This window comes from Bufo bufo, chromosome 2 (genome assembly GCF_905171765.1).
Source record: "Bufo bufo chromosome 2, aBufBuf1.1, whole genome shotgun sequence".
Lineage (NCBI taxonomy): Eukaryota > Metazoa > Chordata > Amphibia > Anura > Bufonidae > Bufo > Bufo bufo.
In genome coordinates, this window is record NC_053390.1 from 44,386,753 (window position 1) to 44,414,093 (window position 27,341).

Here is a 27,341-nt window from a genome sequence, read left to right on the forward strand (position 1 = left end):
CACTCCGTGCACCTTTTCTCCTCCTGCATCCTGCCAGCCCCTTCCTATCCTGCCAGCCCCTTCCTCTCCTGCCAGCCCCTTCCTCTCCTTCACATACTAAACCATTTTCCTGCATAATCCCAGGGCCTGGTCCTGTCAGTCAGGGGTGGCAGAGGAAGCAAAAGGAGAGAGGGTGGCCAGAGTGGCTTAGGCCCGCCCTCAGTGCACTCAACTGTTCATTTGCAATGGATTAAAAATACTTTTTCTCCAGAATGAAGCAATGGATTGTTGTTTGTTATGGAAGGGGATGTGGATCTGCAGATTTTATATTGGGTAGCTCCTAAAGGTGTTGTCCCAGAGGTCCCCTGGTCTTCACCCTTTAACCCCCTGTGTAGGGATGTGGATACCACCAGTATGCTACCTCATGGATTAGTCCCTGAGGATCAAGGAAAACTGTAGTCAGAAACAGGCGAGGTCAGTGCAGGTAGAGTTCGTACAATTTGTTAACTGGCTAAAGTACAGGTAGCACAGGTCCAAATCCAGGAATCAGGCAGAAGTCAAGTCAGGCAGCAGAGGTTACTTTGTGGGTATGTATTTTTATTTTATTTTTTCATTCTGTATTATGTTTCCTGCCCTTTTCACTCTTTCTTTCTAGCATGTCTCTAATTACAGATCTTTTCTAGAACAAGCATATCATTTTGCAGTTTACCGCTAAGTTTTAGTGTCCGTTAAATATAATTTTTTTTTTTAACTCTGTTGGAATGCTGAGGAATTTTCAGAACAAAGGTTACAAACCACGAGATTGACGGGAACGCTCGAAAAGCACTGAATATATATATAGATTGTATTTGCGTCCAACACCAGCTAGAGAATTACCGCCCTGACTTATGCCGATGCTTAGGCGTACAGTTGAGTTTCTCTAAGAATCTTCTTTACTCCCAGGACGTAATTGCTTTTACGATGTGTGATGCATCCATTAGGCGTGCCACTTGTAATCGCTTTTTGTTATCCTGAGTGTGTGAAATTATTTGGATCTTGTTTCTTTTAAGTGCGTTTTATTGTACAGACATCTTCTCCATCCGACCGCTTCTGTGACTTTTCATTTTAGCTGAATGTCCATTACATTGGGAACATTAAGAAGCTAAAAGCCATTTACCTATCTTCAAAATTAACTTTCAACAGTCCACTCAGATTACCAGATTATATTATCTGTGGCAGACACACATTGCTATGGAAGAATCAGTGCCTGGCACGCCGTAGTTTGGCATCAGTGCCTGGCACTCTGTTAAAGGGTTTTTTCTGGGAAATATATATTTTTTTTAAATGGCCAGAGTTACTGCTCTACTCACTGGTTTCTGTGTCCCAGTGGCGCACACCCACCGACTGCCGTCCGTTTTTTGTTGGGCCTGGCTGGCGATGTTGCTCTGGTTGACGCAATGGTTGCACAATCACTGCCATACAGCTTGCTCGGGCCATGGGAACCCATTGGCTCACCCAAGATGGGACTGACAGAAGTTTTTAAGTATACAACTTAGCGTGGTCACCAGGAGCAACTGCTGCAATACTTGCATAGCATATTGGGCCATTGGACGCTTAGTCTACTTTCGCTGCGGCACCGCCACCTCGAACCACGTTGTCTGCACCATCACCTGCGTTTCCATATGTTACATCGTTCCTGGAAAATCTATTAAAATGTAGAAACAATGCTACAAATATAGTATATTACTTTAAATTTCTTTCAGAAAAACAAAGATGAGAATTTTTTTTTAGCAATCATTTCATGCTCAAAACTGTGAACAAGGTTTTTTGGAGTTCAGAAATGTTGCGAATAACCTCAGCTAAACATATAGAATCCACCCCGTCAACATATGGATGTATGCATGTCTGTACGTGTGGATGATGTATTCACTTTGCAGGAGGAATTTCAGAGCATCGACACATGGAGTAATTTGTGTAATACTCACTGATTATTTTAGGGATCAGTTGGGATCCCAACGTTTTGGGAGGGAATGGAGAGGTGGAGGGGCTGAAGGGAATGGAGAAGCGGGAAAGTGGAGGGGCTGGATGGAATGGAGAGGTGAAGGGAATGGAGAGGCGGCGGACTGGAGGCAATGGAGAGGCGGGGGACTGGAGGCAATGGAGAGGCGGGGGACTGGAGGCAATGGAGAGGCGGGGGACTGGAGGCAATGGAGAGGCGGGGGACTGGAGGCAATGGAGAGGCGGGGGACTGGAGGCAATAGAGAGGCGGGGGACTGGAGGCAATGGAGAGGCGGGGGCCTGGAGGCAATGGAAAGGCGGGGGCCTGGAGGCAATGGAAAGGCGGGGGACTGGCGGCAATGGAGAGGCGGGGGACTGGCGGTAATGGAGAGGCGGGGGACTGGCGGTAATGGAGAGGCGGGGGACTGGCGGCAATGGAGAGGCGGAGCCTGGAACCTGTTGATAATAGGGAGGCAGGAGCTGGATTCAATGGAAAGGTGGGAGAGGTTGAGAATGGAGAGGCAGGAGAGATGATGAATGGAGTGGCACGAAATGGAGAGGAGGAGCAGTTGGTAATGGGGAAGCGGGAGCTGTATTGAATGAAGCGGTAAGAGAGGTTAAGTATGGAGAGGCGGGAGAAGTTGGGAATGGAGATACAGAAGCAGTTGGGAATAGAGAGGCAACAGCTGCAGAACTGGTTGGGAATGGAGAGGTGGGGAATTTGGTACTGCAGAGGCGGGAGCTTTTGGGAATGTAACAGCAGGAGCTGTTGGTACTGGAGAGGCGGGAGCTGTTGGTACTGGAGAGGCGGGAGCTGTTGGTACTGGAGAGGCGGGAGCTGTTGGGAATGGAGATGTGGGAAAGTTGGTACTGGAGAGGCGGGAGCTGTTGGTACTGGAGAGGCGGGAGCTGTTGGTACTGGAGAGGTGGAAGCTGTTGGGAATGGAGATGTGGGAAAGTTGGTACTGGAGAGGCGGGAGCTGTTGGTACTGGAGAGGCGGGAGCTGTTGGTACTGGAGAGGCGGGAGCTGTTGGTACTGGAGAGGCGGGAGCTGTTGGGAATGGAGATGTGGGAAAGTTGGTACTGGAGAGGCGGGAGCTGTTGGTACTGGAGAGGCGGGAGCTGTTGGTACTGGAGAGGTGGGAGCTGTTGGTACTGGATAGACGGGAGCTGTTGGTACTGGAGAGGTGGGAGCTGTTGGTACTGGAGAGGCGGGAGCTGTTGGTACTGGAGAGGCGGGAGCTGTTGGTACTGGAGAGGCGGGAGCTGTTGGGAATGGAGATGTGGGAAAGTTGGTACTGGAGAGGTGGGAGCTGTTGGTACTGGAGAGGCGGGAGCTGTTGGTACTGGAGAGGCGGGAGCTGTTGGTACTGGAGAGGCGGGAGCTGTTGGTACTGGAGAGGCGGGAGCTGTTGGTACTGGAGAGGCGGGAGCTGTTGGTACTGGAGAGGTGGGAGCTGTTGGTACTGGAGAGGCGGGAGCTGTTGGTACTGGAGAGGTGGGAGCTGTTGGTACTGGAGAGGCGGGAGCTGTTGGTACTGGAGAGGCGGGAGCTGTTGGTACTGGAGAGGCGGGAGCTGTTGGTACTGGAGAGGCGGGAGCTGTTGGTACTGGAGAGGCGGGAGCTGTTGGTACTGGAGAGGCGGGAGCTGTTGGTACTGTAGAGGCGGGAGCTGTTGGTACTGGAGAGGCGGGAGCTGTTGGTACTGGAGAGGCGGGAGTTGTTGGTACTGGAGAGGCGGGAGCTGTTGGTACTGGAGAGGCGGGAGCTGTTGGTACTGGAGAGGGGGGAGCTGTTGGTACTGGAGAGGCGGGAGTTGTTGGTACTGGAGAGGCGGGAGTTGTTGGTACTGGAGAGGCGGGAGTTGTTGGTACTGGAGAGGCGGGAGCTGTTGGTACTGGAGAGGTGGGAGCTGTTGGTACTGGAGAGGCGGGAGCTGTTGGTACCGGAGAGGTGGGACAGTTGGTACTGGAGAGGCGGGAGCTGTTGGTACTGGAGAGGCGGGAGCTGTTGGTACTGGAGAGGCGGGAGCTGTTGGTACTGGAGAGGCGGGAGCTGTTGGTACTGGAGAGGCGGGAGCTGTTGGTACTGGAGAGGCGGGAGCTGTTGGTACTGGAGAGGCGGGAGCTGTTGGTACTGGAGAGGCGGGAGCTGTTGGTACTGGAGAGGTGGGAGCTGTTGGTACTGGAGAGGCGGGAGCTGTTGGTACTGGAGAGGCGGGAGCTGTTGGTACTGGAGAGGTGGGAGCTGTTGGTACTGGAGAGGCGGGAGCTGTTGGTACTGTAGAGGCGGGAGCTGTTGGTACTGGAGAGGCGGGAGCTGTTGGTACTGGAGAGGCGGGAGCTGTTGGTACTGGAGAGGCGGGAGCTGTTGGTACTGGAGAGGTGGGAGCTGTTGGTACTGGAGAGGCGGGAGCTGTTGGTACTGGAGAGGCGGGAGCTGTTGGTACTGGAGAGGTGGGAGCTGTTGGTACTGTAGAGGCGGGAGCTGTTGGTACTGGAGAGGTGGGAGCTGTTGGTACTGGAGAGGCGGGAGCTGTTGGTACTGGAGAGGCGGGAGCTGTTGGTACTGGAGAGGTGGGAGCTGTTGGTACTGGAGAGGCGGGAGCTGTTGGTACTGTAGAGGCGGGAGCTGTTGGTACTGTAGAGGCGGGAGCTGTTGGTACTGGAGAGGCGGGAGCTGTTGGTACTGGAGAGGCGGGAGTTGTTGGTACTGGAGAGGCGGGAGCTGTTGGTACTGGAGAGGCGGGAGCTGTTGGTACTGGAGAGGGGGGAGCTGTTGGTACTGGAGAGGCGGGAGTTGTTGGTACTGGAGAGGCGGGAGTTGTTGGTACTGGAGAGGCGGGAGCTGTTGGTACTGGAGAGGCGGGAGCTGTTGGTACTGGAGAGGCGGGAGCTGTTGGGAATGGAGAGGCGGGAGTTGTTGGTACTGGAGAGGCGGGAGCTGTTGGTACTGGAGAGGCGGGAGCTGTTGGTACTGGAGAGGCGGGAGCTGTTGGTACCGGAGAGGTGGGACAGTTGGTACTGGAGAGGCGGGAGCTGTTGGTACTGGAGAGGCGGGAGCTGTTGGTACTGGAGAGGTGGGACAGTTGGTACTGGAGAGGCGGGAGCTGTTGGTACTGGAGAGGCGGGAGCTGTTGGTACTGGAGAGGCGGGAGCTGTTGGTACTGGAGAGGCGGGAGCTGTTGGTACTGGAGAGGCGGGAGCTGTTGGTACTGGAGAGGCGGGAGCTGTTGGGAATGGAGAGGCGGGAGTTGTTGGTACTGGAGAGGCGGGAGCTGTTGGTACTGGAGAGGCGGGAGCTGTTGGTACTGGAGAGGTGGGAGCTGTTGGTACTGGAGAGGCGGGAGCTGTTGGTACTGTAGAGGCGGGAGCTGTTGGTACTGGAGAGGCGGGAGCTGTTGGTACTGGAGAGGCGGGAGTTGTTGGTACTGGAGAGGCGGGAGCTGTTGGTACTGGAGAGGCGGGAGCTGTTGGTACTGGAGAGGCGGGAGCTGTTGGTACTGGAGAGGCGGGAGTTGTTGGTACTGGAGAGGCGGGAGTTGTTGGTACTGGAGAGGCGGGAGCTGTTGGTACTGGAGAGGCGGGAGCTGTTGGTACTGGAGAGGCGGGAGCTGTTGGGAATGGAGAGGCGGGAGTTGTTGGGAATGGAGAGGCGGGAGTTGTTGGTACTGGAGAGGCGGGAGCTGTTGGTACTGGAGAGGCGGGAGCTGTTGGTACTGGAGAGGCGGGAGCTGTTGGTACCGGAGAGGTGGGACAGTTGGTACTGGAGAGGCGGGAGCTGTTGGTACTGGAGAGGCGGGAGCTGTTGGTACTGGAGAGGCGGGAGCTGTTGGTACTGGAGAGGCGGGAGCTGTTGGTACTGGAGAGGCGGGAGCTGTTGGGAATGGAGAGGCGGGAGTTGTTGGTACTGTAGAGGCGGGAGCTGTTGGTACTGGAGAGGCGGGAGCTGTTGGTACTGGAGAGGCGGGAGCTGTTGGTACTGGAGAGGCGGGAGTTGTTGGTACTGGAGAGGTGGGAGCTGTTGGTACTGGAGAGGCGGGAGCTGTTGGTACTGGAGAGGCGGGAGCTGTTGTTACTGGAGAGGCGGGAGCTGTTGGTACTGGAGAGGCGGGAGCTGTTGGTACTGGAGAGGCGGGAGCTGTTGGTACTGGAGAGGCGGGAGCTGTTGGTACCGGAGAGGTGGGACAGTTGGTACCGGAGAGGCGGGAGCTGTTGGTACTGGAGAGGCGGGAGCTGTTGGTACTGGAGAGGCGGGAGCTGTTGGTACTGGAGAGGCGGGAGCTGTTGGTACTGGAGAGGCGGGAGCTGTTGGTACCGGAGAGGTGGGACAGTTGGTACTGGAGAGGCGGGAGCTGTTGGTACTGGAGAGGTGGGAGCTGTTGGTACTGGAGAGGCGGGAGCTGTTGGTACTGGAGAGGCGGGAGCTGTTGGTACTGGAGAGGCGGGAGCTGTTGGGAATGGAGAGGCGGGAGCTGTTGGGAATGGAGAGGCGGGAGCTGTTGGGAATGGAGAGGCGGGAGCTGTTGGGAATGGAGAGGCGGGAGTTGTTGGTACTGGAGAGGCGGGAGCTGTTGGTACTGGAGAGGTGGGAGCTGTTGGTACTGGAGAGGCGGGAGCTGTTGGTACTGGAGAGGCGGGAGCTGTTGGTACTGGAGAGGCGGGAGCTGTTGGTACTGGAGAGGCGGGAGCTGTTGGTACCGGAGAGGTGGGACAGTTGGTACTGGAGAGGCGGGAGCTGTTGGTACTGGAGAGGTGGGAGCTGTTGGTACTGGAGAGGCGGGAGCTGTTGGTACTGGAGAGGCGGGAGCTGTTGGTACTGGAGAGGCGGGAGCTGTTGGGAATGGAGAGGCGGGAGCTGTTGGGAATGGAGAGGCGGGAGCTGTTGGGAATGGAGAGGCGGGAGTTGTTGGTACTGGAGAGGCGGGAGCTGTTGGTACTGGAGAGGCGGGAGCTGTTGGTACTGGAGAGGCGGGAGCTGTTGGTACTGGAGAGGCGGGAGCTGTTGGTACTGGAGAGGCGGGAGCTGTTGGGAATGGAGAGGCGGGAGCTGTTGGGAATGGAGAGGCGGGAGTTGTTGGTACTGGAGAGGCGGGAGCTGTTGGTACTGGAGAGGTGGGAGCTGTTGGTACAGGAGAGGCGGGAGCTGTTGGTACTGGAGAGGTGGGAGCTGTTGGTACTGTAGAGGCGGGAGCTGTTGGTACTGGAGAGGTGGGAGCTGTTGGTACTGGAGAGGTGGGAGCTGTTGGTACTGGAGAGGCGGGAGCTGTTGGTACCGGAGAGGTGGGACAGTTGGTACTGGAGAGGCGGGAGCTGTTGGTACTGGAGAGGTGGGAGCTGTTGGTACTAGAGAGGCGGGAGCTGTTGGTACTGGAGAGGCGGGAATGGAGAGTCAACAGCTGTTTTTGGAAGAAAGCAGCCATGTGTTTCACATCATGTATAATCAGTCACATGCACACACAGCGGTATGTTTTTTGGGAATTAGTTTTTTTTTATACATAACTTTATAAAAACCTATTAGATTCCCCCCACCCGCAAGTGTGACCCGTCCTGTTCTAGACGCAGGTTGCACACCTCGGTCTCGTCTCCTACAATGTAATGCCGATACGTGTGTGATTTATATTATATGATACATGATTAAAGAATTTGGCTGCGCAGGAGCATGGCAATTGTTTCACTTCAGTGTTTGTGTAATCTCTGGTACGGACGGGCCGGACGCCAAGTCAGCTGTCCTCCAGTCATTTAGCTCCGCTGTTTTGGAAATTGGTGCTCAGTGCTCTCCCAGAAGCCTATGGATGCAGCTGGTAAGCAGACCCCCTCCCTTGTGCGGCGTGCGCTCCTCACTGCGCAGCTGGGGGCGCCTCACACACTATGAATCCCAGCAGGTGATTAGGCTAATGAGAAGCTTCATGGGATTTCTGAACCATCTTATCACGGATTAACCTGGAGCAGTGGTCTGAGAGGACGCCCAGAGAGAAGGGAAGGGTATGACGGAGCATTCAATTCCAGAGGTACGTCTTCTGACATGGCTACTACAGGCTTCAGTCATCTGGTAAAGAGTCACTTTTTATAATGCAGTCTCCGGGAAATCTCATAACTGCAGCCACTAAACCTCCAGATGCTGTAAGGAGACATCAGAGCATGCTGGGAGTTGTAGTTTTCCATTCTGGTTGCAGACCGCTGACGTATAGGATGGTATGTATAGAAGATACGACATTAAAGATGTGAACTTTAAGTTGGTATAACTGTCTCGGGGGACAGAAGTTAGGTTTTTAGAGACATATGTAGCAGAGCTGAATTTGATATTTAACTTTTTGGGGCTGTATCACATATGCCTTGTTGTAAGTGGATTGAAGAAACCTTAGCACCATAGCACCCACCCACTGAACGTCCCCCACCCTCAAACTCCACTAGTCAGGTTGGTAATATAGGGTTATACCGTAATATAAAGAGGTTTGTCCAAGTATTTTTGTGCTAGCTAGAGAGCCAAATGTTGGCGTCCACTGCTATTAGGTGGGTACAAGAGCATGCACCCCAATCTGGAGGTCCCAATCAGTTTATAGAACTGTGCCTTCATCTCGCTGCTCACCGAGAAGGACTACCTGGCGGTATCGCACCAGACAGGTGAACCTTATGATCCACCATCTAAAGGGATGCCCCTCCTCTCTACCCTCTGATGGGGAAATCGGGGATCGGTGACAGTTAAGAATATATAGTAGATTTACCTTCAGTCCTCTGCAAAACCAGGTGTCAATATACCGCGCTAACTCGGCTCTGCTACATGTGGAATCTTGATTTATTGATGTCATTTTGAGTATTTTTTTGACATGCGTTTGTCCTGGGTTTATGGCATAGATCAGGGGTACTCAACTAGTTTTATTAAAGGTCCACATACCAGGGTCTGCAGTCAGGTGAAGGTCCGAGCTGAACGCCAACAGTAAAGATGCCATGCGATCATGTGATCCATGCACGTGGGGCGCTCTGACGTTATAGTGGAGCGCCCCGGGTAAGTCCCAGAATTAGTAATGGCCACATTAGTGCCCCAGTAAGAATAATGTCCCCATTAGTGCCCCCAGTAAGAGTATTGCCCCCATTAGTGCCCCCCTTCTCTGCTTTTGCAAAAAAAAAAAATATATTAGCATTCACCTGGCTGCGGTGAACATTCGCTGCTGACTGCAATCTCAGGAGTGGTGCTCCAACGTGATGGCGTCTTGTAGGTCCTGTCCTGAGCTTCTAGTCAGCAGGGAGTGTTCTCCACAGCGTGAGCAAATGGAGGTGGAGGTACCGTAATATATATATTTTTTTTTACTAGCACAAGTAGCGGTGGAGGTAAAGGCTGTACTAATGGGCGTTCCATGATGGAAGCGCTCATTAGTAAGGGTACTTTCACACTTGCAGCAGGACGGATCCGACAGGCTGCTCACCCGGTCAGATCCATCTTGCCACTACTTCGCCGTGCCGCTGCTCTGTGCCCATCGACTATAATGGGGATGGGGGCAGAGTTACGGCGCAGCACGGTGCGAGGCCGCCAGACTAAAAGTACTACATGTCCGACTTTTTCGTCTGGCGGCCCCCTCAATATAATAAACATTGGTGGCGCAGTGCGCCCCGCCTCAAAATAATAAACATTGGTGGCGCAGTGCGCCCCCCCTCAAAATAATAAACATTGGTGGCGCAGTGCGCCCCCCTCAAAATAATAAACATTGGTGGCGCAGTGCGCCCCCCCTCAAAATAATAAACATTGGTGGCGCAGTGCGCCCCCCAATATAATAAACATTAGTGGCGCAGTGCGCCCCCCCATCACCCCAGTATAATAAACATTGGTGGCGCAGTGCGCCCCCCCCTCAATATAATAAACATTGGTGGCGCAGTGTGCCCCCCAATATAATAAACATTGGTGGCGCAGTGTGCCCCCCCAATATAATAAACATTGGTGGCGCAGTGCGCCCCCCTCAATATAATAAACATTGGTGGCGCAGTGTGCCCCCCAACATAATAAACATTGGTGGCGCAGTGTGCCCCCCAACATAATAAACATTGGTGGCGCAGTGTGCCCCCCAACATAATAAACATTGGTGGCGCAGTGTGCCCCCCAATATAATAAACATTGGTGGCGCAGTGCGCCCCCCCTCAAAATAATAAACATTGGTGGCGCAGTGCGCCCCCCAATATAATAAACATTGGTGGCGCAGTGGGCAGTGCCAATGAGGGTTAAAAAATAATTTACTCACCTCCTCCAGTTGATCGATTAGCTGCCGGTCTCCAGTTCTTACTTCTTTCTTCAGGACCTGTGGTGACATCACTGAGCTCATCACATGATCCATCACCATGGTAATGGGCCATGTGATGAGCTCAGTGACGTCACCACAGGTCCTGAAGAAAGAAGTAAGAACTGGAGACCGGCAGTTAAGCGATCAACTGGAGGAGGTGAGTTAATTTTCTTTTATTATTTTTAACCCTCATTGGCACTTCCCACTGAGCCACCAATGTTTATTATAATGGGGAAGGGGGGGGCGCACTGCACCACCAATGTTTCTTATACTAGGGGGGGGGGCGCACTGCACCACCAATGTTTCTTATACTAGGGGGGGGGGGGCGCACTGTGCCACCAACGTTTCTTATACAGATACAGGAGGCGGGTGCCGGAATCAAATAGTCGGCACCCGACCTTTGTGACAGGGGGCTGCGATCAGCTACAATTAACCCCTCAGGTACCGCACCTGAAGGGTTAACTCAACTGCAGCTGATCGCAGCTCCCTGTCACAGAGGTCGGGTGCCGGCTATTTGATTCCGGCACCCGCCTCCTGTATTTGTAATACAGGTCAGTTTTCATCATTGGTGGCGCAGTGGCCACAGCCCCTCCCCTCCTCCTCCTGCCTCTTCTTATTGGCAGCGGCGGGGACAGCAGCAGCACAGGGGGGAGGGAGAGACTCCTCCTGTGCCCGCTGCTGTATTGAGCAGAGCTGCCAGAGTGTGCAGGAGGAGGAGCGCTACATGTGGAGGGAGCCGGCCTGTCTCACTGCGCTGTGGGACAGGTGGAAGTGCGCCGGTAAGCTCCTCCTCCTGCACGGTACAGTGTGCAGGAGAGGAGGAGCGCTCTGAACGATGGCCGGGATCCGGACAACTGGCGGCCGCGGTCCGTATTTGGACCGCGGTCCGCCAGTTGAGTACCCCTGGCATAGATGGTAATTCCGCCCTGTTGTGTGGCTGATGTTATGCCCCTGTCATAAGAACTGTACAAGTCTATGATGGGAGTTTTCCTGCCAGGATGGAAATGATGTATCCTCTGTGGGTGAAGTAGTTGTCAAGTCTCGTTGAGTAGGATAGTGGTCAGCGACTGAGAAAATACATCTGAAACGGCGTCGGCAGGGGGTCCCTTAAAGGTGTTATAATAGAGTTTTTGTCGTGACGCCAGTTGCATTTCAGCAACGAGGGAAGGAGTCCCCCTAAGTAGATGGTGTTGGTGGTTGGTACCCAGGGTAGGAATGCCAGAGTGGTATAGGGTTGGCCTAATGTCCCTTAGTGGTGTAGCACTTGTCACGGTGCTCCTACCTGGATACACTGGAACCCTTTGCAGAAAAAGGGGTAGTTGAATGGTGGTGTGAAGAAATAAATGGAGTCCAGACCTTGTGATGAACTTGATACACCTGCTTTACTTGAATAAACTGGTATCAGGCAACAATCGTCGAACCTCATCTTGGTCACCAGCAAGCTTTGGCATGAAATTCTGGCAGGCAAACACTCAGCTCTGCTACATCTGCCGTGCTGATAGGATTAAATAGGAACTTTTCCTTTCTGCTGTACTTAACTTTCTGTAGTCTGACTCTGTCTTTATCTTTATCCAGGAAACCTTTCCTCCTGGCTTCTCTGAGGCTCTTTGCTCTTTTTCCATCAGAGCTGATGGTGCTCTGCTGGCCCAGAAGAGACAAGCTCCCTTGCTTCCTTCCCCTTAGAGGGGGTACTCTAGACTCGACCTCTCCTCTAGAAGGGGGAGGCTAGACTGACCTTCACTAACTAAACTCCTCCCTAGAGGGAGAGAAGAGAATGGAAAGAAGGTTCCATCCTCTGTCCCTGTAGCTCTGCCATAACTGCCGCCATCTGCTGGTGAACCAGGTACATTACATATAACATAACAGTTACATGGAAGTGAATACACACATTTTGCAGGATCAGGAAAAAAAAGCATAGATGACTTTACATTAACCATATGAGATAACGGAGAGGCGTAAAAGGTGGTACTGCCACTCTGGGCCGTTACACATCCCCCAATGGGAGTACATCTCTCATAGACGTGAATGGAGCATGCTGGGAGTTGTAGTTTCACAACAGCTGGAGGTTGCTGATCCCTGTATTAGGATGTAAATGCTATAATATCAGAGGTCACCACATGGAGTAAATGTGTGGAACTACCCATGAAAGCAAACCTCTGCGTTATGAGCGGTGCTCCCCAACCTGTGGTCTCCTGCTGTTGCAAAACTACAACTCCTAGCATGTTAAGGTGTTGTTGTGCACCAACTAAAGAGGCATAGGTTGAGGACCAATGCTGTTTGGTTCCCTGCAGGCTGCATGAGATGATTACGTGTTGGACAATTGCTCATAATGCAATGCCATAATGTAGTGAAGAGGATCTTACACCACTCCTGCCATGACATGCCTGTTTTTGTAATGCCTTGTATTGCCCACAAATATCGCAATTTTCTTTACCATCTTTTCCTTATAACTCTGTTGTACTGTTCCTCTGTTATTTCTCCTATAAATGGTTCGTTAAATGGACAACTGGCTGTTACCATTCACTTTATTCAAACGGAAATGTCCCTACACAGTCTGACAGCACTGATGAACTCGCCCTCAAGTTGTCACTTGTCACAAATAAAAGAGGAACAGCCTAACCTAGAAGTATAAGAATAGATTCTCCAGAATTGTTAATTAATTTAAAAAATAAAAAATAAAAATAAAAGACATCTCTTCTTCAAAGGGGCTGCATGGAAGCTACGAATAAACCTAAACATGAAAATGCATAAAACATAAAAATGCATAAAACATCTTAAATGTTCTCCACAGTATCCTGAATATGAAGCGGGACGTGCCAGGAGCCGTCTGATCTGGGTGTTAACTGGTTGGGCAGGAAGCCTGGACTGACACCGCACATCCAGACCTTTCATCTACTTTACACTGAGGACACGGCCCTGGATCTAGGTCACGTCGATGGTTTTATTTTTTAGAACCCGCAGATGCAAATAAAGAGTTAATATGTTAGATCAGGGTTCCCAGGGAGAGGGTGAGGGGTATGATAATGATTTAAAAGGGTCTTTGGATGTGTTTTGGGGTCCTCTTTAAATCCCATGCAGACCTTTTGCGTGGTTTTCAGTCCCTATGTCCTCTATGTTTCACGGACAGTACTAGGCTGAAAACTGACTTCTAGCAAGATCTGTGAAAACCACGAACCAAACGTGGATGGCATCGTATTGTGTCTGTCTGTAGACTATAATGTACGTAAGGGATCCGTAATCGTGGACAAAATAGGGCATGTCTCCGTGGTGTCACCAATGGACCCGTAGTCCATGGTAAAGCACTGATGTGTGAATACACACATTAAAATAATTGTGCCTTGAAAGAGTATTCACACCTCTTGAAATTTTCCACATTTTTTCACATTACACCCACAAACTTATAGGGGTTATCCCATGAATAATGTAAAAAATGAAGATCATACATCATAGAGTACATGACGATCTCTTTCTAACAAAGCTAGAACCAGCCCTGTACCTCACATGGATCCAGAGATCTCCCCATTCATTGCTCCAATTGCTCTGATTTATATCAAGCTGGCAGCTTAAGGGGAGTGTCCTTTCTGCTGCAGCTGAGGGGGCGTGTCCATGCTCTGCCTATCACAGCTCAGGAGGTAGTTGAAATATGAAACTGAGCATGTGCGGCCATCTTAATGAACCGGTCAAAGAAATAAGTTATTGAATAACTCAGTATCTATACAAAAATTTTAATTACATGCAATTACATTAGTATTCAGATCCAGGTGCTGGTTTAAAAACTGTAAAATATATTTAGAGGGACAAGCCCTTTAAATGTATTTTATTGGGATTTTACGTGATAGACCAACACAAAGTAGCAAGTATGGGTGAGGTGAATAGAAAATAATACAGGGTTTTCAAAAAATGTTGTAAATAAGAATCTGGAAAGTGTGTTGTTCATTTGTAGTCAGTACTTTGCAGTAGGGATCGACCGATTATCGGTTTGGCCGATATTATCGGCCGATATTGAGGATTTTGAACGTTATCGGTATCGGCATCTATTTTGCCGATATACCGATAACGTATGGGGAACACAGAACGCGCTGCTCTCAGCGCGTTCTGTGTTCCCTCCGCAGCACAGGGGAGAAGGAAGCAGTGTCTCCTCCCCCTGTGCTGCTGCTGCCGCTGCCGCCAATGACAGAAGAGAAGACAAGAGGAGGGGAGGGGCTGTGGCCGGTGCGCCACCAATGAAGATGAGTCTTTCATTCATTCATATACAGGAGGCGGGAGCTGGCTGTAGAATCACATAGCCGGCTCCCGACCTCTATGAGCAATAGCTGCGGTCCGCGGTAGTTAACTCCTCAGGTGCCGCGGATCGCATGCTACCGCTCATAGAGGTCGGGAGCCGGCTATGTGATTCTGCAGCCAGCTCCCGCCTCCTGTATATGAATGAATGAGAGACTTATCTTCATTGGTGGCGCAGTGCGCCCCCCCCAAGCCCCCCAGTATTAATCATTGGTGGCGCAGTGCGCCCCCCACTCCAATTCCGGCCAATAGTAAAAACATTGGTGGCGCAGTGCGCCCCCCCCCCCCCCCCAGTATTACTCATTGGTGGCAGTGGCCACAGGATCCCCTCTCCCCTGCTCCTCCGATCGGAGCCCCAGCTTTGTAATCCTGGGGCTCCGATCGGTTACCATGGCAGCCAGGACGCTATTGAAGCCCTGGCTGCCATGTTCAGCTCCCTGCTGCTGTGTGCACAAAGCACAGAGCAGCAGGGACAGTGTGAGCTCCTATTCACCCTGATAGAGATCTATCAGGGTGAATAGGACAAGGGTTCTAGTCCCTAAGGGGGCTAAAAGTTTGTAAAAAAACCCACAAAAATATTAAGTATAAATGAAAAAGACTTATAAAAAAAAATACACGTTAACAATAAACAAAAAAATACACATTAACAATAAACATTAATTTTCAGCAGATTTGTGTAGGAATTTTTTTTTTTCTCAAAAATGAAAATTCCCAGAATATCGGTATAAATTATCGGCTATCGGCCTGAAAGTTCACAAATTATCGGTATCGGTATCGGCCGATCCCTACTTTTCAGGACCACCTTTCGCTGCCATTACAGCTGCAAGTCTTTTGGGGGATGTCTCTACCAACTTTGCACATCTAGAGGCTGACATTTTTGCTCATTCTTCTTTGCAGAAGAGCTTGCGCTCAGACAGATTGGATGGAGAGCGTCTGTGAACAGCAATTTGTCACATATTCTCAATGGGATTTAGGTCTGGACTGTGACTGGGCCATTCTAACACATGGATATGCTTTGATCAAAACCCTTCCATTGTCGCTCTGGCTGGATGCTTAGGGTCGTTGTCCTGCTGGAAGGTGAACCTCCGCCCCAGTCTCAGGTCTTTTGTAGCCTCTACTAGGTTTTCCTCCATGATTGCCCTGTATTTAGCTCCATCCATCTTCCCATCAACTCTGACCAGCTTCCCTGTCCCTGCTGAAGAAAAGCCTCCCCCCAGCATGATGCCGCCACCACCATGTTTCACGGTGGGGATGGTGTGTTCAGGGTGATGTGCAGTGTTCGTTTTCCACCACACATAGCTTTTTGCATTTAGGCCAAAAAGTTAATCTTTGGTGTCATCTGACCAGAGCAACTTCTTCCACGTGATTGCTGTGTCCCCTACATGGCTTGTGGAAGCTGCATACAGGATTTCTTAAGTCTTGCTTTTAAAAATGGCTTTCTTCTTGCCACTCTTCCATAAAGGCCAGATATGTGGAGTACACGACTAATAGTTGTCCTGTGGACAGATTCTCCCAACTGAGCAGTGGATCTCTGCAGCTCCTCCAGAGTGACTATGGGCCTCTTGGCTGGTTCTCTAATTAGTAATCTCCTTGCCTAGGCTGTCAGTTTAAGCGGACGGCCATGTCTTGGTAGGTTTGCAGTTATGCCATACTCCATCCATTTTTGGATGATGGGTTGAACAGTGCTCCGTGAGATGTTTAGAGCTTGGGATATTTTTTTGAACTCAACCCTGCTTTACACTTCTCCGCAACTTTATTCCTGACCTGTCTGCTGTGTTCCTTGGTTTTCATGATGCTGTTCATTAATGTTCTCTAACAAACCTCTGAGGCCTTCACAGAACAGCTGTAGTTATACGGAGAATAAATTACAATTAGGTGGACTCGATTTACTAATGAGGTGACTTCTGAAGGCAATTGGTCACACTGGATTTTATTTAGGGGGTATCAGAGCACAGAGGGCTGAATACAAATGCACACCACACTTTCCAGATTTTTATTTATTAAAAATCCTAAAAACCATGTATCATTTTCTTTTCACTTCACTTTCTTTTAGGCTATCACATAAAATCCCAATAAAATAGATTTAGGTTTGTGGGTATAAAGTGAAAAAAATTTGGAAAAATTCAAGGGGTATGAATACTTTTTCAATGTACATCAGCAGGCCTTATTATCGAGTGTGTGCTATGTGTGTACTGAGAGGGAGGCGTGGGTTAGACAATGTGTAGGAAAGCGAGATCGAAGTCAATCAATGGTGGTACAAAGGAAAACAATCGTCATGCACGGCTAATCCTGGATGATCCTTGTGAACAGTGACAGGAACAATACCCGCGCTGAGAGTCCACCTCCAGACGTACGTTCACCTTTCTGTATGGGTGCATTAATATGTGTCTCGCCTTTAAGATGCAAAACGAGTGCAGGGTTCGTAAGTGCAGGATGCAGGGCCGTCTTTAACACGGGGCAAAAAGGGGCAGCTGCCCCGGGCCCAGTTGCTCCCGGGGGGCCCAAGGCAGCTGCCTCATGAGCCCGGCTGGCCACTGCCCACAAATTTAATGACTGTACAGTCGTGGCCAAAAGTTTTGAGAATTACATAAATATTGGAAATTGGAAAAGTTGCTGCTTAAGTTTTTATAATAGCAATTTGCATATACTCCAGAATGTTATGAAGAGTGATCACATGAATTGCATAGTCCTTCTTTGCCATGAAAATTAACTTAATCCCAAAAAAAACTTTCCACTGCATTTCATTGCTGTCATTAAAGGACCTGCTGAGATCATTTCAGTAATTGTCTTGTTAACTCAGGTGAGAATGTTGACGAGCACAAGGCTGGAGATCATTATGTCAGGCTGATTGGGTTAAAAGAGCAGACTTGAAATGTTAAAAGGAGGGTGATGCTTGAAATCAATGTTCTTCCATTGTTAACCATGGTGACCTGCAAAGAAACACGTTCAGCCATCATTGCGTGGCATAAAAATGGCTTCACAGGCAAAGATATTGTGGCTACTAAGATTGCACCTCAATCAACAATTTATAGGATCATCAAGAACTTTAAGGAAAGAGGTTCAATTCTTGTTAAGAAGGCTTCAGGGCGTCCAAGAAAGTCCAACAAGCGCCAGGATCGTCTCCTAAAGAGGATTCAGCTGTGGGATCGGAGTGCCACCAGTGCAGAGCTTGCTCAGGAATGGCAGCAGGCAGGGGTGAGCGCATCTGCACGCACAGTGAGGCCAAGACTTTTGGAAGATGGCCTGGTGTCAAGAAGGGCAGCAAAGAAGCCACTTCTCTAAAAAAAAACATCAGGGACAGATTGATCTTCTGCAGAAAGTATGGTGAATGGACTGCTGAGGACTGGGGCAAAGTCATATTCTCCGATGAAGCCTCTTTCCGATTGTTTGGGGCATCTGGAAAAAGGCTTGTCCGGAGAAGAAAAGGTGAGTGCTACCATCAGTCCTGTGTCATGCCAACAGTAAAGCATCCTGAGACCATTCATGTGTGGGGTTGCTTCTCATCCAAGGGAGTGGGCTCACTCACAATTTTGCCCAAAAACACAGCCATGAATAAAGAATGGTACCAAAACACCCTCCAACAGCAACTTCTTCCAACAATCCAACAACAGTTTGGTGAAGAACAATGCATTTTCCAGCACGATGGAGCACCGTGCCATAAGGCAAAAGTGATAACTAAGTGGCTCGAGGACCAAAACGTTGACATTTTGGGTCCATGGCCTGGAAACTCCCCAGATCTTAATCCCATTGAGAACTTGTGCTCAATCCTCAAGAGGCGGGTGGACAAACAAAAACCCACTAATTCTGACAAACTCCAAGAAGTGATTATGAAAGAATGGGTTGCGATCAGTCAGGAATTGGCCCAGAAGTTGATTGAGAGCATGCCCAGTCGAATTGCAGAGGTCCTGAAAAAGAAGGGCCAACACTGCAAATACTGACTCTTTGCATAAATGTCATGTAATTGTCGATAAAAGCCTTTGAAACGTATGAAGTGCGTGTAATTATATTTCACTACATCACAGAAACAACTGAAACAAAGATCTAAAAGCAGTTTAGCAGCAAACTTTGTGAAGACTAATATTTGTGTCATTCTCAAAACTTTTGGCCACGACTGTACAGTACTAGTATTAACTATCAAAGTAGCGCAGCAGACAGGCCGACCGGACAGCAGCGTAACGTCACTCACTTCGTCACGCGCCCGCTCCGCCTGCTTTATTAATAAGGCGAGAGGAGTAGGCACGTGACGCAGTGAGTGACGTTACGCTGCTGCCCTTTTGGCCTGCCTGCTACGCTACTTTGATAATCAGCGAGGAGAACATAACTTTCTTACAATGTGCAGCCATAGTGAAAAGTCACAAGACCCGCAGAAGAGCAGCGGCACAAGGCTAACCTCACGGGGTGCCCATCACTGATAGATCAGCGTCACCAGAATGACGAGCGCCACATGGGCTGAGCGGCCCTCATCGAGGCCCAGGTATTAAGCTTCCCGCAAAGGGGGGCCTGCAATCAATCTCGGCCCCTCACTCTGGAAGGTGGGGATCTTCTGGAGATAAGCGGCGCCAGATGTGTACTGAATTAGGACCAATAAAGCTATTGCCCCCTGTCGCTAAATACTGGGAAAGTGAGGATCAGTGAGGTCCTCCAACTCTTCCTGACCCCTGAATGGCCCCACCAAGGGAGGGCACACCGCTGTATGACGGTGCAGATACATAGGGGCAGAGCCCGTGCGTAATTACAGGTCAGTTATTTGAGGAGGTGGTACTGGGCTTACAACGTGAACTAAGTAATACAAGACTGGTCACAAGGATCAGCAAAGTCAGGGAGGAATATGACTAAGGAACCCTAAGACTGCGGCAATGGACGTGGACGGCACAAAGGGGTGTGATGGGTAAGGAGTTGGCACAGTGGCAATGATCACCAATGTCAGGCATGTGTTTGATGGGTAAGGAGATGGCACTGATCACCGATGTCAGAAAGTGATGTGATGGGTAAGGAGATGGCACAATGGCACTGATCACCGATGTCGGGAAGTGGTGTGATGGGTAAGGAGATGGCACAGTGGCACTGATCAGCAGGGCCGTCTTTAACGCGGGGCAAAAGGGGCAGCTGCCTCTTGAGCCCCTCTGGCCACTGCCCACAAATTCAATGACATCGTCGTAAAATATTTTGCCTCTGCTCTGCCGGCTCCGTGTCCTGATCCCATCCTTCACTATGCGAGCGGCGTGGCTCGCATAGTGAAGGACTTACTTGCTTGCTCCTCCTCCCGGCCTACCCTGCCCTTTGCGTACGCCGAGGCACTGCAACGCTAGGGTGAGCCCCGATCTCCTTCCTTCCTGCAGAGCGGTGCCCACTTCCAGCCCTGAGCCCAGCTACCCAGAGCACTGATCCTGAGCCCGCTGGACTCTTCAGAACTGGAAGTATTTACAGTAATTCACTGTAAGCCATATTATATATATTACTTGTTTGATGTGAGTAAGGGTGCTGGGTGGTTGGAGAAGGGGGGGGGGGTGTTGTGTGTTGTGGTGGAGGGCGTGATTGCATGCTAGGGTGTGGGAAGGCGGGATCCAGGGGGCCCAAGTAAATTCTTGCCCAGGGTCCAATAAAAACGGCCCTGGCGGGATGTATCTCTAATATCGGTCACATTTGCATCTTATCTGCATTTCCCTCCAAAGTCGTTATTTCCTTCCCTGACAGATCTCCGTCCAAGACCGTTATACGCAGCATCTGGGAGAGAACGGCTCCGTTCACACATGGATGCTTTCTAAACAAACACGTTGCATCCTGGGCACAATAGAAAAAGGTTTTGGGATTTTTCCCTCGTGTTTTAAGTTGCTTCCCATGGGCGTATTAATAACAAACAGCTTTACATTTAAGTTTCCTTTATTTTCCCAAGAAAAGGACAAAGTCCTGAATTCCTTCTCCGTCCACATGAAAGGCGCCATTAACAAGCGCTGATAAAAGAAAGCAGTGTGACTTCTTCATGAGGAAAATGGCAATTTTCGCTGAATTTTCAAGGTAAAAAAAAAACTTCGCACTTTCTGAAAAGTCGTAAAAGTAAATTATCACTTTCTGGAAAAGATAAGTGACCACCAGTATGGCTTCCAGTACTGTTCCTGCAAGGATTTCCATTCAAGTTTCCAGTCTGCTTAGTTAGGCCTAATTCACACTGGTGATTGGTCAGTGGTTCATCCATGAAGATGTCTGTGTGTCTGTGCCCTCCTTGTGTCATCTATATTCTACGGACTAGACTGAAAATTAGTTTCCAGAGCATCTCCTCCGTGAAACCCACAGACCAAACATGGATGGCATGCGTGTTGTGTCTGTGATTTTCACGGCCTTATAGACTATAATGTGCATGAGGGATCTGTAATCACAGACAAAAATAGTGCATGTGTCCAAGGTGTCACCACAGACCCAACGGTCAATGGAAAACCCCTGATGTGTGAATACACACATTAAAGTCAATGTGGAGACCATATACAGCACATGTCTGTGATTCACTGTGTGAAAGGGGGTTGGAGTTGATGCATCGTTACTTAAAGCATTGTGAACAGTTATGTTTGGCCTCCCTAAATTCTTTTTCAGCCATATTATTCCGTGTTTCAACAGCACAGCTAGATGCATTTCTCTCAAAAGCAGGGGTTATCTCCCTTTTGCCAGTACTGTATGCTGTTACCTCACTTCCTTTACTTCCCACTTTGTTTGTTTCCTTTTAGGGAGCTCAGAAAGCTGATAAGGAGGGATACATTACACTTACAGGAGGCTCCTGTGATGTTCAAAAGCTCTGTAGAAGCAGTAGTTCTATCAGGCTCAGGATGTCCGCTAGCTCTGGCACGCCCCCACTTCCTCTCAGCCATCTTCTGAGTCTTTGTTACCAGGGATAGATCTTACCTGAGCTGTGGACTGCAACTTAGGTGGAAGTGAGACCCCTAGTGGCCATGTCTTTACTACTTTTTTTCAGGTGGATACAGGCATATTTTTTTAATTAAGTGATTTAGAAATTTGCTAGTTACGCCATTCTCTGTTAAATGAAATTGTGTGAAAGAACAGTCACTCTTTAAGGGTCTATCCACCCCGAATGTTACCGCGGATCCACTGAAAAATTTGTTACATGTGGATTTTCACAGATTTTTGCTGCTGATTGTTGCCTGATTGCTTTTTTCATTCTGAATGAAAGATGCCCAATTATCACCAGCAAATCTGCCTGTGTAATCAGGGATGCATTGCTGCTAATCAGTACAGCTTGATGGGGGATCAAGGAGGCTATCGTTCCTGCCCCGTGTGTAATAGGCTGATGCAAGCAAGTGGCAATCAGCTTGTCCTGCCCGAAGAATGAACAAAGTAAAGCCACCCTAAAAGACGGAACAAAGTAAACAAGGTACTGGATAAAGAATGGCGGCATATGGAATCTAAGGAATCCCTCCTTTGCTGGCCCTTAGGCCTCTTTCACACTTGCGTTGTCCGGATCCGTCGTGTACTCCATTTGCCGGAAGTGCCCGCCGGATTCGTAACACCGCAAGTGAACTGAAAGCATTTGAAGACGGATCCGTCTTCAAAATGCGTTCAGTGTTACTATGGCACCCAGGACGCTATTAAAGTCCTGGTTTCCGTAGTAGTAGTGGGGAGCGGGGGAGCAGTATACTTACCGTCCGTGCGGCTCCCGGGGCGCTCCAGAATGACGTCAGAGCGCCCCATGCGCATGGATGACGTGATCCATGTGATCACATCATCCATGCGCTTGGGGCGCCCTGACGTCACTCTGGAGCGCCCGGACTGTAAGTATGCTGCTCCCCCGCTCCCCACTACACTTTACCATGGCAAACAGGACTTTAGTGTCCTGGGATCCATGGTAACCATTCAAAAAAAGCTAAACGTCGGATCCGGTAATGCGCCGAAACGACGTTTAGCTTAAGGCCGGATCCGGATTAATGCCTTTCAATGGGCATTAATTCCAGATCCGGCCTTGCGGCAAGTGTTCAGGATTTTTGGCCGGAGCAAAAAGCGCAGCATGCTGCAGTATTTTCTCCGGCCAAAAAACGTTCCGGTCCGGAACTGAAGACATCCTGATGCATCCTGAACGGATTTCTCTCCATTCAGAATGCATGGGGATAATCCTGATCAGGATTCTTCCGGCATAGAGCCCCAACGACGGAACTCTATGCCGGAAGAAAAGAACGCAAGTGTGAAAGAGCTTAGAGTTTTCCAGTTGGATCGCCAGGTCATGGTCCCCAGAGAAGTAACTGGGAGAGGCAGGTGTGTTGCAGAGATGTGGTGCAGAGTGGATGCAGAGTTCACTGTAACCATCGCTTAGTACTGAGACGGCTGCCTGAGAGATGCAGAAGTATGAGGTGTGTTGTAGTTGGGAATGAGAGCTTGGGTAATAGACAGAATATACAAGTGGAGTTCCAGGCAAGGCATAAGTGCACAGAATAGCAGTTAGGACAAAACGCCTGTTCAGGCATGGTCCAGAGGACAATAACCCCCTATGGGAGCTGGAACCAGGGGATACACCTTGGGGCACCAATGCAACTGGTGCAGGGCACGGGTATAATTCAATATGGTAATTGTGGGTGCCAAGAAACTGTGACTTTCAGTGACCATGGACTACTCGCCTCTCCTGCATCACTGTTTCGCTAGCAGTTAGTTCCCACTGCCAGTGTGCGTCCATTCTTGCCACACGCTATCTAATGCCTGCTAGTTCCTACTTCCGAACATTGCATGCACTGTGCTGTTTTAGGCGTCTTCCTCTGTAAGAGGATGTCTGAGCATTAGGTCTTAGCTTAGCGCAGTCTAATACTGCGATGGTGCGCTATTATATTTCTGATTTCCCATGCTTGACCTCTGTTTTTTTTGCCGGATTTGACCCTGTGTTGCCTGACTACCGCCAGACTTCCGTATTGTCTGAATACCGGATTGAATGTACTATGCCTGCCCTGACCTCTGCCTGTTCACTGAATACGCTGTTCCTTTGCTGCCATTAACTGATTTGTCTTGATCGACCTGGGTCAGCAGTCACCTCAACAGAGACTACTCCAGGAGGTAGTAGCCTGGTGGTTCCCCTGCTGTGGAGTCCAGATCCCTGTACAAGGGTTAAAGAGTAAAGACCAGGGCAGCCACTTTGATAATGCCCTTAGAAGTAGCACCAAACCATATTTGTTTAGTGACCCTCTTCGTGACAATATGGAGTAAGTTCTGAAGATATATTCCATATAAGTTTTGACAGAAGTGACTACCCCCCCCCCCCCTTCCAGATAACTTATTTATGAGCCCTCGTACCTCTTGCTGTGTACTGTATGAACACCAAGGACTTCTGTTTACATATAGGGATCTATTTCTATTTTATAGAGGCCCCCCTAGGTGCTGCAGATGAAGAAGGGAGAGATTCATGTCAGTCATTAAGAGAAGCGCTCGCCCATGCTGATGGAAATTCAGTTTGGATAGACGATGGGTGGTAAGCGGCTTCTCGTCAGTCACTCTTGATTGACGTGAAGTCCACCAGAGAAGGAAGCATCAGCGGGGCAGGGAGCAGATAGTGAGCTGAGCGAGGACACTATGGCACGGAGCCGTCTCCACTAGGGATGAGCGAATCGACTTCGAGTCGATAAAACTTAGTTTCATTACTGTACGGAGCGAGCGCGCCGTACAGTATTAGAATGTATTGACTCCGATGAGCCGAAGTTATTAAAACCATTTCCCGAACTCAGGTTCGGTTCCAAGTGGTACCATCGGGAAATGTTTTTTTTTTACAGTATAAATCAATTTCTGAAGTTATTATGCGAAGTCTCGTGAGACTTCGCAAAGTAATAACTTCGGATCATTACATTCTAATACTATACTGAGCGCTCGCTCTGTACAGTATTGAAACTAAGTTTTATGCGAATCGACTTCCGATGTTTCGATTCGCTGATCCCTAGTCTTCCCTGTCAGCTATATGTTTTTCACAATAATATATTTCAATATATATATATATATTTAAAAGATATGATAAAGTATTTGCCCCCTATTGCTGCTTGTCCCTACCTACACGTAGTAACAAAAACTGCAACCAAAGATTCATCTTTCACATCACCTCAGAGGTATTTCAGGTCCTGACACAGAATTTTAATGCTGTTCAAGTCAAGTCTTTTGAGCAAAAATTCCTTTAATCCAGCATCAGCCACCTGATAATTTTGAGGTTGTCCCATAGTCTGGATCGTCAGGGAAAAGTATATAAAGCTCTCCTATAGGGGCAGAAAACCAGAGGTTTTGTCGCTTAGAGGACCAGTCAATTTTCCAATCCTATGAAATTACAATGCTGGAGTCTATTTTATTAGAATTCTGTGTTCTGCCATTCCTCTGTTATTCCTTCTGGAAATAAATTAATGAATTGACTGGGTGTTACCATTCCTTTGCACAGTCTGACACTGGCCGGTGCAGACGGCGTCCATGTGTGTAGGGACACATCCTATTGATAAGTAGAATACGAACATCCAGTTTGTCTGTTTGTTCATACATTTCCAGGTGGAGTAGCAGAGGAATGGCACGGCACAGAATTCTAATAATAGATAATTCTAACGTTATTACTTAAAGGGGCTGTGCCAAGATGTAAATTTAACCTCTATCCACTGGATGGGGGATAAATGTCTGATCATTTGGGGTCCAACCACTAGGTTGGACAGGAGTCGAGCATGCAGCCTCCACTCCATTCATCTCTATGGGAGTGCTGGCTATAGAGATGTATTGAGTAGAGGTGCCCTCGCTCGACCTGTCGCTACATTCACATGGAAGGGACACAAAGACCACCATTCTCGTGATTGCCGGAAATCCCATTGGTCAGATCCCCGACGGTCAGACACCTATCCCCCTATACTGTGCATAGGTGATAAAATTATACCTTTTGTACAACCCCTTTAAAGCTATCGACCTCTGTGACCGCAAACAAACGCTAGAAATAAATGTCAGGGTCACTACTTAAAACTCGTGCTCATTTTTATTTTTTTCAGGCTGTGTGGTTGATACATGGTCGTCAATGGCAGATATGCAGCCTCTAAAAACCCAGAGGAATTTAAAAAAAAAAATAAAAATTCAGCTCTTTTGTTGGCTTCTGTGTTGCGCCTTCCCTTGGTTATTCTTCCTAGAAATTTCCTTTTTGGCAAGAGGAATGCTAACGCCTAGTTTTCAATTTATAAATACATTTGTAGGAGGAGTAAAAGAGGAACGGCACAAGGCAGTGTTCTAAGAAAGATCTTCCAGATTGTTATACTAGGAGGAATTCTAGAATATACTGGCCGGAGAGGTGACAGGTCCTCCTTAACATTGCTCAGTCTGCCGGTGTCGGCGTCATATACTGGCTGTATTCGGTGGTGTTATAAGCTATGGATATACCGTGCTGTGAATGGACAATGAGTGCATTGTTCTGCATTCATTTTCCATCTTTCTGTTAGGAACAGCATTGGGCAGGAGGTTAAGGGCCTCGGAGTCTCACCACGTACCTGCGGTTGAAAACCTATTTGGACTATAACAACCAAAGTAACATTGTACTTGTGTGAAAGTCTGTCTAACCGTCCAGGTCGATCCCTCATCTGTCGTCGCAGAATGCCACTATTGATATTATGGCTGTCTCTTTCTGCTGTATATAGTATACAGCCTGTCTGTCTATTTTCCATATAAGTGTTAAGACTAAATCCTTGGACAGGATGAGCGTAAGCCCACAGATAGAGGGAGAGCAAAGCCTGGGAAGGGAATGCCAGAATCCTCCAGAGACGCGGTGCTGTACAGGATGGAAGCATTTTATACACACAGAGGAGCTGGAAGTTAAATCTCCTGGAATGGGTTTTATAAAATGGAAAAAAGACTAAGAGGAGATTTAACAAATGTACATCAGTGTGCACAGAATGCCTCTTTACTCTGTGATTTATGTATATTTATTATAAAAAATGTGATCCATTTAAAAATCTCTGGAGTTTAAAGACTGATATTCTAAGTTTCTATTATAGAATGTAAGAAACATGCTGTTTATTAGCTTGGTTTTCTTGCAAGCTGCACACTCCATTTATTTCAGAGTAGACTTTAATTACTGCAGCCCTTTACTTCCTCCCTGCTGTTATTTTGCAGTCCTTTACTTCCTCCCTGCTGTTGTCTTGCAGCCCTTTACTTCTTCCCTGCAGTTGTCAGCTGCATGTGCAAAGAAATAGAGACTGTGAGAGAAAGATATACATTGAAAGATCTTCAATATATTACCCAAAGAGGGAATTAGAAGCTGTCTCTGTGCGCATGCAGTGTAAATCAGCTGCACAATTTTGTCGGTAGTTTCACAATAGACATCTCCAGCAGGCTGTTCTGGCAGGGAGCAGCACAGATCGAGGGAGCAGCCAGCCCCACTGACCATAATGGGGACTGGCAGAAAAGCAAGCCGGATCTCTGCCGGTCCCCATTATAGTCAGTGCGGCTGGACGGTGATGAGGTAGCCTTTGGCACTGCTAGAATGTAGAGAGATCCTGCAGGGTGTTGCTGGATCTAAAAGAGCTAGTGTGAAACTAGCCTAATTCCACAGTTTTACACACGAAACTGCACCACCATTAACAATTTAATAATGATAACCCCCACCCACAGCATGTGGCTATAGTTTTGGCTACGTGAGGCTACTGCATCTTGAAAGCCCAGGCTAAAGCTGTCCATGCACGTTCTACGTATGTTGGCCAAACTCGCTCATTTTGGTGGGATTGGCCGACTATCTAATGTGAATGGGGGCCTGCTAACTATAGATGTCAGAGAGAGATGGGTCAGGCATATTAGATTTCAACATGCCCAACCCTTTTGTCTTTGGGGAGATGAGAGATTCTGTCTGGCAGCAG

The 27,341-nt window shown here is 49.0% G+C and overlaps 1 protein-coding gene across 2 annotated transcripts in view; it reads left to right on the forward strand.

Moving 5' to 3' along the window:
* The window catches only part of PDZD2 (PDZ domain containing 2), a 301,267-nt gene that overhangs the window by 101,174 nt on the left and 172,752 nt on the right, over positions 1–27,341 (forward strand). The window contains exon 1 of one of the 2 annotated variants that reach the window (XM_040421011.1): positions 7,742–7,968. The exons of the other annotated variant lie outside the window; for it this stretch is intronic. The gene's annotated coding sequence lies outside the window, so the exon portion shown is untranslated. Of the gene's footprint in view, positions 1–7,741; positions 7,969–27,341 lie in introns of those variants that run through there. 2 annotated transcript variants of the gene reach the window in all.